The following is a 12,493-nucleotide window of genomic DNA, read 5'->3' on the forward strand; positions in this document are numbered from 1 at the left end:
TGTTAACCTTCATCACAAAAGGATGTTGAAAGGATGATGTAACAATAATATTCCTCTATTTTAGCATGGCCAGACGATGTTAAAAAATCACATAGAATTATACTACGTGATTTCCGTTTTTTTATTCCATGGAATATTTTCCTTTTCAGTGAAATTTAAAAATGTTCTAGAGGAAATGACCATGCACGTATCAAGAGTTAAAAGTTATTAATATTTCTAAAATTTACTTTCGAATGCGGAATGAAATGCATTTAAGGAATGACTGTAATATTTTCTTCTGTCTATGAAATAATTACATAAAAAAAAAAATGTGATGTACACTGAATAAACGGCGTAGCGGGTTATTTTAAAGTGTTGACCGCATGTTTTATGATATTTCGAATAGGAATGAATATTTGAGTTATTTTTTATAATTTAATTTTAAACTCCATTTTAAACCGGATAAAATTATGAGAAAACATTCATTACGTCACGGTCACATGCCTAAATTATGTCTATGCGCTGACAAACAAAACAACGCCAATCAGAAGACGCCTTTCATCCAAATTAAATTATTGATATATGTTTTATCCGTATTTATTGTAAATCGTGCCGTTTATATACCAATATAGTGTTTCTTTCCGACTGTCTTATTTAATTCAGGATTTAGTTGATAAGTATGTTATTATAAACATTATTCCTTAAATATTAAAAAAAAAGCTGAAGTATCAAGTAATATTCCTTTTTATAAACAAATATAAACCATAATTGGTGAATCTCATTTTTGACGTCGGTTCAATGTTAGGCCGTGTTCACACCAAATTCCATGTACAATAAACTTGTTTACAATTAGTTTAATGAACTGGACATTGGTTTCACATTAAATTTGTTCACATCTATACACCTTGTTTAATTACCTGAACATAAGATTTGTTCACATTTGTAAACTCTATGTCATTTAAAAATGTTTATTACGTAGAATCGAATGAAACGATTTCGGACAACTTTTCTAGCAGCAAGGGAACGACCATTTGACTCTAAATAGGGGGGATGGAAATATTCCGAACCCCAATTGGATAAAGAAAACAATTCTGGTTCTACAGATGATAAAAAATATTCTGAATCGAGAGTTTCCCCACACATTATAGTGTTAAATGTTGAAGAGAAAAAAATTGATTACCAGCATCGAAAAAAAAACCGGAATAAAACGTTTGCGCGGCAAAATTCTGATAATTAAACAAAATGCCCCCCTTTTTTTAAGTTAAGTGGATCCTTTACTATAGATAATTTAGCTGATCTGTAACAATAACATCTTCATACCTTCGCTGGCCGTGTGTTACCTTTCCTCGTCAGTTTTAATCTAGCGGCGTACTACAGTACATGATATATAAGGCATGAAGATGTTATTGTTACAGATCAGCTAAATTATCTATAGTAAAGGATCCTACAAATTAATGTAAGATACAGTCACAGAAAATAATTATATTCATAAGTACGTCTGAGTCAGTGACAACCCTACAACAGATGTATCCATCGGATCGCCATCAATGATGGTGATACATGGCTGTGTACATAATGTATATATATATATATATATATATATATATATATATATATATATATATAAGATTATCAAGGTATTACAAGCGCCCTTTTTCGCACGAAGATACCGTCATGTGTACACAAGTAGTTTCTTTCGTGATATAAGATTGTTTTGACAGAAATTTATAATTCTTGGCTTATCATACCTTAATTATTTTAATCTTTCTAACAAAGTGTACGTCATAAGATTCTAAAATTACAAGATCACGCCACTTTTGATCCTGTTGTCTATGAAGATATTGCCAATAATAGTTTAATGTATTGCAAACCATAATGATTGTTAGCCAATAAAATGAGGATTACTATCATGATTTCCTTTGAAGTGTTGAATTTTTGTATGAGGATAAAAAAAAGGGGGGAACCAAAGATACCAGAGGGACAGTCAAACTCATAAATTGAAAATAAAAAGTCTTATGTAGATGAAACGCGCGTCAGACGTACAAAATTGTAATCCTGATACCTTTGATAACTAATTATATACCACTAGTATAACATGAATAATATATCAACCTTATATTTCGTCGATATAAAAAGTTTTATGTCTACATTTCGAAATCCGTGATCTGCCAAAGGTAAAAGACATGTACATTGCATATTCAGAAAACAACACGTTCGTGTCGACAATAAATTTTCGTATAATAGGATACCTTACAAATTTAACAGATTTTAAATGTTAAACAGCTGAGTCTTTATTGTATGGTATAACAATGGTTTGCAAAACTACATAATATGTTCTAGGGAGCAGCTTCACCAACAGCAGCATCAAAAGGGTTTAATTTTGTGAAGTGTGAAATCTTATGACGTTAGTTTTGTCAGAAAGAATATATAAGGAACGCGTGTATTTGATTATTGTTCGGTTAATAAATTGTGTTCAAAATAATAATCAGGAAACATTGAGCTGAATACTGTTAACATCTGATTATTGAAGAAAAAAAAATCATTTTGAAACGAGAATATCCAGATCCTTGTGAGTCAGAAGAATACTTTAACAAATTTTGATAAATAAAAATAGTTGTAGAGTATACGTCCATCGACAACTACATATACAAACAAAAGACTTCTATAGGTCTTCAAATGCAGATCAATATCTTTTCAATATGTCAAGCTCTTAATCGTCTTACATGTACAGAGGCTATTTTGAATTTAACAGGAACGATTCAAAATCTATTCAATATTTTTTTTCTAAACTACAGAAAAAACGACATTTGAAGATAACAAAAAAAAAAACGACCAATGAAGGGGAATTCGTGGAATTGGGACATACAGGTCAAGATTTGGCCGCAGCGTCCTATGATAAAGTAAGGAGCACAGATAATACTGACTACTGGCAAATACATTCGTTTAGTCGATCATATGTGTCAACTAATTCAATCAGAGAATCAACTATCTTCTATAAAATAATAACACAATAGAAGTATGAGGATATCTTATTTTGCAAAAAGGTATGATATTTCAATTGTATAATTACAATAAAAAAAAACACGATTTATAAATTGAAAAATGAATAGAAACAGTACAAAAATAGACCTGTTTGTCTTTTTTAATGTTTTAATTAAGAAGATGAGTTTTCCAAATGCAGTGACTATTGGAAACAAAGACAAACAACTTTTCTGGATTAACCTTCACCAGGAAGGCTCCTAGAATTTTGAACTAGAAATAATAATTAAGCGACAAAGTTTATAAGGAAATTTCAAATTGTAATACATGTGTATGTATATGCAACACAATGGAATATAAAAAAGTAAAAACACAAAAATACTGAACTCCGAGGAAAATTCAAAAAGGAAAATCAAAAATCAAAAGGCAAAATCAAAAGTCCAAGCACATCAAACGAATGGATAACAACTGTCATATTCCTGACTTGGTACAGGCATTTTCTAATGTAGAAAATGGTGGATTGAACCTGGTTTTATAGCTAGCTAAACCTCTCACTTGTATGACAGTCGCATCAAATTCCATTACATTGTCAACGATGCATGAACAAAACAAACATACTCAAAGAGTAAAAATGTCAAAAATAGGGGTACAACAGTCAATATTGCGTTATCATCTTAATATCACTACATAAACAACAAATGTAACAAAGTAGCACAAAAAGGCATACATCAAATTCAACATTCTCATTTTGATTTTCCTATACGGCTGAATTTATCTATGTAAAGTCTACCCATAAATGAAAGAAGGTTTACAACCTAGATATTTTCAATTGCTTCATCATGTTATATGTAATACATGCATACTATTTGTAAATATTGTGTCTGGTTGCTAATTCTCATCATATTATTTCTGCTCTGATATCAAGGCCACAGTAACTGATACAGGACAATGATGCCATTTCCGATTAAACATCCCAGTTCGAAAAACTAGAAAATGAAGTATGAGAACTACACATATATCATATGTTAATCGTTGGCAGAACAAAATTTTTTGGACGCTTGTGCTCTGTGTTAACTGTGACAAAACTGTTTCTCGGTGTATCCATTTTTCACTAAATCCTGTTAATAAGTAAATTGTCCTTTTCTATAAACGATTGTTTTATGATATTTTGTATGAATAGAAAGAAGGTCGGATGATACAATGGGCAAAAAATAAGTCTACAACAACGACAGAAAGCTAAGCTAAACTAAAGACTTAGCAACACAAAACCTACCTAAACAAGAGTCACTTTGATGTGTATTAAATCTTTGTCTTGAATTGGTCATTTAACATCAAGTTTGTGACAAAAGAAGTATAAGCCACTGCCTCATTAACATAAATGTATTTTACCCACATTGTCAAATTTGGTGGAATTTAAAATACATCTACGGGATGTTGAAAATACCACCGGAGTTACGACGTCGCGTTTCAACATGCAGGACGTATCCTTAGTATTCATAATATAATTTGGTCTTCAGTGCTCTTCAACTTTGTACTCTATTTGGCCATTTAAACATTTTTTAATTCGAACGTCACTGATGATTCTTTTATCGATGAAACGCGCGTCTGGCGTATATATAAAAATTGTGATCCAGGTATCTATGATGAGTTTATTTGTATATGAAATAACGTGTAACAGTATAGGTTGATGTTTATATTACATTAGTTGATTTAGCCACGAAATGTATTGTTTTTTGTCTCTTGCGATATAATAAAACACTTATTGACTGGATATTCATGGAAGAGTAAGTTTATTGTCCGTCCCCTTGGATACAACTACTCCTCAGCAGGGCAATAATTGCATCTTAGGAGACTATAATCTCACATTTCCACTCATACCCAGTCAATTAGTATATATGTTTTGATAGAATTAAAGTACTGTTGGAATCCGAATTCAAGGGCCGAGATATAGTCTTTATTACAATGTCTTGTTCTGTGCAGTACTGTTACGCTTTTTACTTTAACCGCATTAACAAATATAAATATTTCAATCTAAGAGATTGACTGATTGGTTGTTAGTTGATTAACGTCCAATGTCAATCTAATATATTATGAACACTTTTTAAATAAAGGCAAAAGTAGAATACCGGTGTTCAAATGTCATAAATCGATTGAGAGAAAACCAATCCGGCTTACATACTTAACCGCGGGAAACATTGTAATTTCAGTAGCTATATAGGTTCAACTATTTCTGTTTTGGAACCTGCTTTTTGATACATAAAATGCTCATAGATAATTAGTGAGTGCTTGTATACTGAATTCTGAATCTCTTGGAGATTTAAACTTGTTTCTTTGTGATATATTGTCCACATTTTGTCGAAAATCATTCTATCGTCTTCCAATACTGAAGTTAATATGTCTGCTCATAGGTATGAAAATTACACAATCCGTGGATGGTTTCTTTTTGACACCTTTCGATAGTTATATATCATTGGCAATCATACCAGATCTTCTTATTTTTGTGATAAATAAAGAATTTTGAGAGCAAATAATGGCTTTATAGAAGGATTGAATAGAAAAGCAAAAGGGAACGAACTATGACTGCAGGAAAAAAAATGACATGGAGGGCTTTCGAATCTATAACCTTTATACTATAGAACGTACTGAACACCTCTTTGGTACTGATAACGTAACTTTCTGATTTCCCCAGTGATATTATATGATATTCAGGTCTCAGACAGGGAATATAGCGTGACATTCCCAGCTTAGAGTTCGGCTCAAGGGATATAAGCCCGAAGCCGGGAATTGGACAGTATATATCGTGTCTGGAAATTACATTACACATATATTACGGATTACCCATGTCTTAATGTTTTTCCAGTGCAAGTATACGTAAACATTAACAATACAGCATGTTAGCCTCTGACATTTTTTAGTGTTCTGTATAGCTTTTGACTACGTCACATTATAAAAGGGTTATGATGAAATGTTTTGAGGTTTCAATTTAGGATAAAAAAAAAAACAAAACAAAAAAAAAACAACGTCGTATAACATATCCCGGCAGTTTCCTGAGTATATACTGACTTCTCTGTTTTGTTATCCAATCATAAAACTCGACACATTTGTAATCCGTAATATATGTATATAATATGTATATTCGTCATTCGCAATAGGATGTAGATATGATGATAAAACAATACGGGTACTGTATTTTAACAATATATTCACATAAACAAATGTTATGTAATTTCCATATTATAATTTAGTGTAGGAGTGTTCGTTTCAGTGAAATATAAAAAATTTCGAGAAAAATTATCAAGCACGGATCAACAGTTGAAAGTCATTAATATTTCTAAAAGAAATTAATGTTTATTGTGGATTTAAAAAAAACATTGTTAATTAGTTATCATTAATCATTGTAAAATCGGTCACATTATATTCAACGGAGTTCCTCATCTTGTGTGCCGTTATCGTCAATTAAAAAAACACAGAACAGATATTACGATTCTCAGTGAAAAGGATTAGTTGACAGTCATCCAAAAGGTATATTATTGTAAACATGATTCCATACATTTCGAACAAAAACAAGCTTCATGCTTTCTTCCTTGAATAAAGAAAGATGAACATTTGAAATACAGGTGAATCTGGATTTGTTTGGCTTTTGGTAAACGATATGAATATACTTTTAAAGGCATGAAATTAAAAACTTAATATTTTTCACTCTTTCAGTAACTTGTTAACAGAACTAGATGGTTGATTGTATGTGGTATATTTTTTTTCTGGAATCAAACAACTTTCAATTTAAGTATATATATATATATATATATATATATATATATATATATATATATATATATATATAAGTTTGTAAACAAAAGAGAAAGACACCATCGACTGAATATTTTCTATAAACCAAGAAAGAAAATATTTAAAACCTAGAAAGAACTGACTAAACAGCAACAGGACACAAAATAATTTTATGCATCTTATACTTTTATGATCTATAATGGTGATCAAATGATATACCAAATGGTTTGTAAATGAAGGTAGAGCGAGTGTTAATTAAGTCTGTGTGTATGTCTTAATATCCAATAAAAATAATCCTAGCAAATAACCATATCTTTTAGACAGACCTTTAACCCTTTTTTCGTCTTATTTTTCAGTGTACCTGTAAATAGTTGCCAATGAATTTTACAAGCGGAACACCACCAAGCTTCGTTTTACAAATTACAAATGATAGCATTGCCTCAAATATAACAGAATTTCTGAATCAGGATTGGGCAAAGGACGTGCATAAGAACATAATCACAAATGTCGTGGTACTATCGCTGTATCTTGTTATTGGTGTAGCTGGGAACAGTTTGGTTGTTGCCGTGTATAAAAATCAGTTAAAACATGCATCCGTCGAAAGGTATTTTATTCCAGTATTGGCAATTTCGGATATGTTGGCAACGATTTTTGGAAGTATAAATAATATTGCGTGGGATTTAATGTCCAATAACTTCACAAACAATGCGTTGTGTAAATATTTTCTATTTACAAATTCAAACACAGGATTCATGTCCCTTTATTTATTACTTTGTATCGCTTTCCAGAGGTATTTACTGATATGTCGAAACTATTCATTAAGTCTGAAGCATCGCCGCTTAATGGTAGGTCTGTCTTTTGCATTTGCTAATGGACTTGCTTTGCCATTTTTATTTTTGTATGGCGTCAACAACTTTTACAATGATGATAAATTCATAGGAACACGATGTGGAAGGCTAAAAACTAGTTTATACTTGCCTGGAGTGATATATGCCATCTCCTTTATTTCTCTTAGTGTTCTAATAGTTCTGTCACTTGTTTTCTTTTACGGACGAATTGCTTGTACAATATTTAAGCATTTTAAATCCAATCCATCAAGAACTTACTCAATCAATCCAGTGCCAAAAGAATCAAATGGACCAGGTAGCAGAGCGGAGTATCAGACAGAAGATAGAAGCATACAGAACAAGTTGGAAAATATCAGAAAAGATAACAAGAACCATATTGTCGTTGAAGGAATAAATAATCTATCAATAGATGCTGTAACTGACGACAAAATTCAAGCAGAAGATATCAGGAATAGTAATTCTGGCATATCAAGTGCAAAGTTTAAATCAAATTCTATTATGAGTGTTAAAGTAGGGGAGGACCAATCATGTGTATCATCAGGATACGATTTGCATACTGATATGACTAACATCACCCCAAGTAATAAAGCATTGAACAAAACGTCCGCTAAAAATTCAAAACGCAACAAACGAAATCGACAGGTTAAAAACAAGTTTTCAGCTATGTTTATTGCCATCACCTCTGTCTCATTGTTCTGTTATATGCCTGTAGGAGTAATTATTCTTTTAGAAGGTGTTTCCCCGGATTTTTGGGACAACCTCTCTAGTACAGAATTTATTGTGGTCGCCTGGCTGTATCATACACATATTATCAATAGTATTATTAACCCAATAATCTATGCCTTTCTCGATACCGAATTTTATACAGGACTAAAGGCTCTTTTTGCAGATTGTTGTAAATTGTGAAAATATTCTAAAGGTACATTTTCATTTAACAATTAGCAATGACGTTTTTACGAGATTGAAAATGATTATGAATGTGATACATGTTCTATATTAGTTATCAAATTACATTTTTCGAAATAAAAACTACAGATTAAAAGCACACATTTTCAAATGATTTCAACGTTAAAAAAGGTTTTCACCCATCAACTATGAACTGTATTAATTGATTGACTGTCAACGAGCTTTATAATGTACAAAAGGTTCAAATGTTTTGATTTTCTGTATAACGATGTTCTATATATCTGAAGTTGTTGCGCTTTTTCGCAATCAAATAATCAAACGCCCAGGTCAAACTCCTTTATAAGGGTTTCAAGTAACTAGTGTTGATGTGGTTAACGTCATGTTGCCGCTTCCCTCAATTTTGTTGGTCTACTTTAGAGGATTTTCGGATCACGTCAAATACGTCTTTCCCAGAAAATCCCACGTTTAGAAGACTGAACGAGTCTTAGCTAAACTTGTAATATACGTCAATAAGACGGCGGCAACACACATAAAAACATATAATCTAAGAGTTACCGTTCAACGTACGATTTAAGAAGTAGATAGATACCTTTTCAATATGTCAACATCTAAATCAACATGAGTATAGGAAGGTAATGAATTGATTTTAACAATACTACCATGGGCCATCGACATCAAGGTCACAAAAATGAAAACAAAAATACGTTACGGTTTGAGAAAAGACAACCACTCACGAGATTCCTGATTTGAACCAAACACGTGAATATGTGGAGTGTTATTTGCTATGTATCAACTACCTCTTTTCTTTAAATATGCTATCAATATAAGAATATAGAATACTAAAATGCAATATCATATTTCCGTTCGAGCATATAAGATATCACACTTTGTATCAATAAGATGGTTTGTATGAGTGTTGATCTAATCAGATCACATGACACAAACAGTCGTTAAGAACGAACCATCCTCAATTAAGAACTAACTTACTGTTGACAATGTGGTAAGCTTATTAATCAGGTTGAATTAACCATCCCTTAAAATAGTATATAAATACAACAGATAATGTATGATACAAGCCATTACGTCAGACGTTCTAAAGCCTTAACAAGTATATTAGACAAAATTCAAGTACAAAAATCGGATCCTGATATCTGATAAACTAGTATGGCGTTCATTATCACTGAACTAGTATATATTTATTGAGGAGTGTTTGGATGGGGTTGAATGATTAAAGAATAATGCCCTTAAAATGAAGATTAGAGAATAACGGGCAAAAAAAATGAAGATTAGAGAAAAAAGGGGTTAATTTTTTGAAGATTAGAGATTAAAAGGGTTAATTTTTTAAAGATTAGAAAAAAGGGTGAATATTAAATGTTTACAGAATAACAGACCCCCATCCAGACCCTCATTTAGGGGTCAGCTGAAGGACGCCTCACAAAAGTTCCCGTAAATGTTGACGTCGTCATAAAAATATCTGACGTCACAATGGAAAGGTAAACAACCGATACCGGAAACACCGGAAGTAACTTGCACGAGAGGCACTATTATGGGTTTTGTGCACGAGATGCACCTGATATGGGTTATCAGCCCGGGTGGGAAATTATGGCTTGTGTACTTCCGTTCGTTACACATATGCAAAAGCTATCATATCAATGCTAAGTATATGATAAATCGATTTATCATATAAATACTTGCATCTCGTGCACAAAACCCATAATAGTGCCTCTCGTGCAGGTTACTTCCGGTGTTTCCGGTATCGGTTGTTTACTTTTCCATTGTGACGTCAGATATTTTTATGACGACTTCGAAATTTACGGGAACTTTTGTGGGGATAGTTTAGTACTTGCTAACAAATGTCATTGACAAGTATGAATCATTTTATAGTACAACAAACATGAAGTAATAGTGATCATAAAACTCTTCCAAATTTTCAATGTTTCAAAATGCCTCTATAGGAAATGTTACCATAAATATATATTGAGGTAGCGATGCTGTTGTTGGACAATTATAGTATATTTGATTCATAATTTAACTTCTTAATAAAGTTTTTGACTGTTTTAGTTATTGCATTTCTTTATTTTCCTTACATAAAACTATTGTCGGAAGTATATGATAAAGCGATTAATACATGGCCTTTTCCATATCAGCCTGGGTATCATCCCTCGACCCATATCAGCACCTCGACTCCGTCTCGGGCTGATATGGGGGTCTAGGGATGATACCCAGGCTGATATGGAAAAGGCCATGTATTAATCTCTATATTAAGGATCGGGAACATATTGATTATTAAAATTGAGAATGGAAATGGGACATGTGTCTCAGAGACATCTTTTATAACAATTTTGTCAATGTAACGGATAATTCCCTTGTCGTGATTGGTATTATTACTGTTCTTTATGTCATTTTGATGAGCTATAAAAGATTCAACCATGATCAATTTAAATTTGACAAACAGTATATTGACAAGCAAACAAATAGTTCTATTGCTACTCAGACTTTATAAAACGTCACCGGTGTCTGAGCACAACCAGAGTAATGTCAAAAACGTATCGTCCTTCGTTAAACAAGTTTATCGGAAGATATCAAGACCTTTATTGTAGATAAATATCCTAGATAAATTTCAAGTAATACATGATGGTCTTGAAGTGAAGATTTTAGTTGCTGACGAGTTTTGTTATCTAAATTATATGTTATAATAGTGCTATTTTATTAGTCTTTGAGAATTATTTACTTTAACTATTTAGTCAATTATGGTAATATCAATTGGTGTGGTTCGGTACCTATCTATCCCGCCTAAGTGTTTTTATGCTGTGGTCATTTTCTTTTTATTCTTGTCGTTCATTTTTTTTATTTGCTTTGTCTATATGCCATTTAGCTTTTCTTTGTTCACATATTTGTTTGTTTTTGCATGTGTGATTAAGATCATACCATAATGTTGACTGCTATAAATTTATTTTTAATAGTTTACCCCTATGTCTTTTTGTTTAGTACACATTGTTGTCAATATAATGGAATTTTATGCAACTACCATACAAGTTAGAGATTTGCTTACTTGCTTAATCATGTTACTTCTTGGTGGGGCATAGGCCACCAACTATATTTCTCCACCTTGTTCTGTTTTCTGCTAGTCTCTCCAGAGCATGCCACTTGTACCCTTCTGTCTCCATCTCTGATGCAACGTTCCTTATCCGTGTATATCTTGGTCTGCCCCTGCTACGCTTTTCTTGCGGGTTCCACTGTAAGGCTTGCCTTGTAATGTTTTTCTTTGGCTTCCTCAGTGTGTGCCCTATCCATCGCCACTTTCTCTTTTTCAACTTTTCATCAACTGGGTTTAGGTTGGTCTTTTCCCACAGATCTTGGTTAGATATCTTCTCAGGACATCAAATGTTAAGGATGCACCTGAGACAGTTGTTGATAAAGACTTGAGATTTTTGAAGCAGGTTTTTTGTTGTTTTTCAAGTCTCAGTTCCATATAAGAGTATGGTTTTTACATCTGAGTTGAACAAGCGTATTTAGTTCTAGCTTTGCCACTTCTGATTTTTATATCTTTATCTGAACCACTAAGATTATCCACTACGCTTCCATGGTATGTGAAGGAGTCCACTTCTTCCAAAGCTTGGATGTTAACCATCAGACTTGCTAGGGACCTTGTGTTAGAGACTTAGCTAGCTATAAAACCAGGTTCAATCCAACATGTTTTACATAAGAAATTGCATGTATCAGTCAGGAATATGGCAGTTGTTTTCCGTCAGTTTGAAGTGTTTGAGCTTTGATTTTGCTATTTGAATTTCCCTTGAGGTTCGGTACATGAGTTATTTTAATCAATATCATATATCTCTGTACAAATATCACAAAACTTCAAAATTCTACCGCATTACAAAGTGCCAAAGATGAAATTGAGAATATGTGTACGCTAGTCCTTAAATATTGTTCACACAACTTTAAATCTTGAACGCTCAACTTTAAATTTGCGCACAACTTTAAACCTTGTGCAC

General features: G+C 32.4%; 1 long non-coding RNA gene across 1 annotated transcript; it reads left to right on the forward strand.

The window, feature by feature from the left end:
• The first annotated feature begins 6,150 nt into the window (after positions 1 to 6,150).
• On the forward strand, positions 6,151 to 10,558 carry LOC143085662 (uncharacterized). Its single transcript, XR_012981397.1, has 2 exons — positions 6,151 to 6,480; positions 7,101 to 10,558. It is a non-coding gene; the product is annotated as an uncharacterized LOC143085662 (long non-coding RNA).
• The last annotated feature ends 1,935 nt before the right edge of the window (positions 10,559 to 12,493 follow it).

This window comes from Mytilus galloprovincialis, chromosome 8 (assembly GCF_965363235.1).
Source record: "Mytilus galloprovincialis chromosome 8, xbMytGall1.hap1.1, whole genome shotgun sequence".
Lineage (NCBI taxonomy): Eukaryota > Metazoa > Mollusca > Bivalvia > Mytilida > Mytilidae > Mytilus > Mytilus galloprovincialis.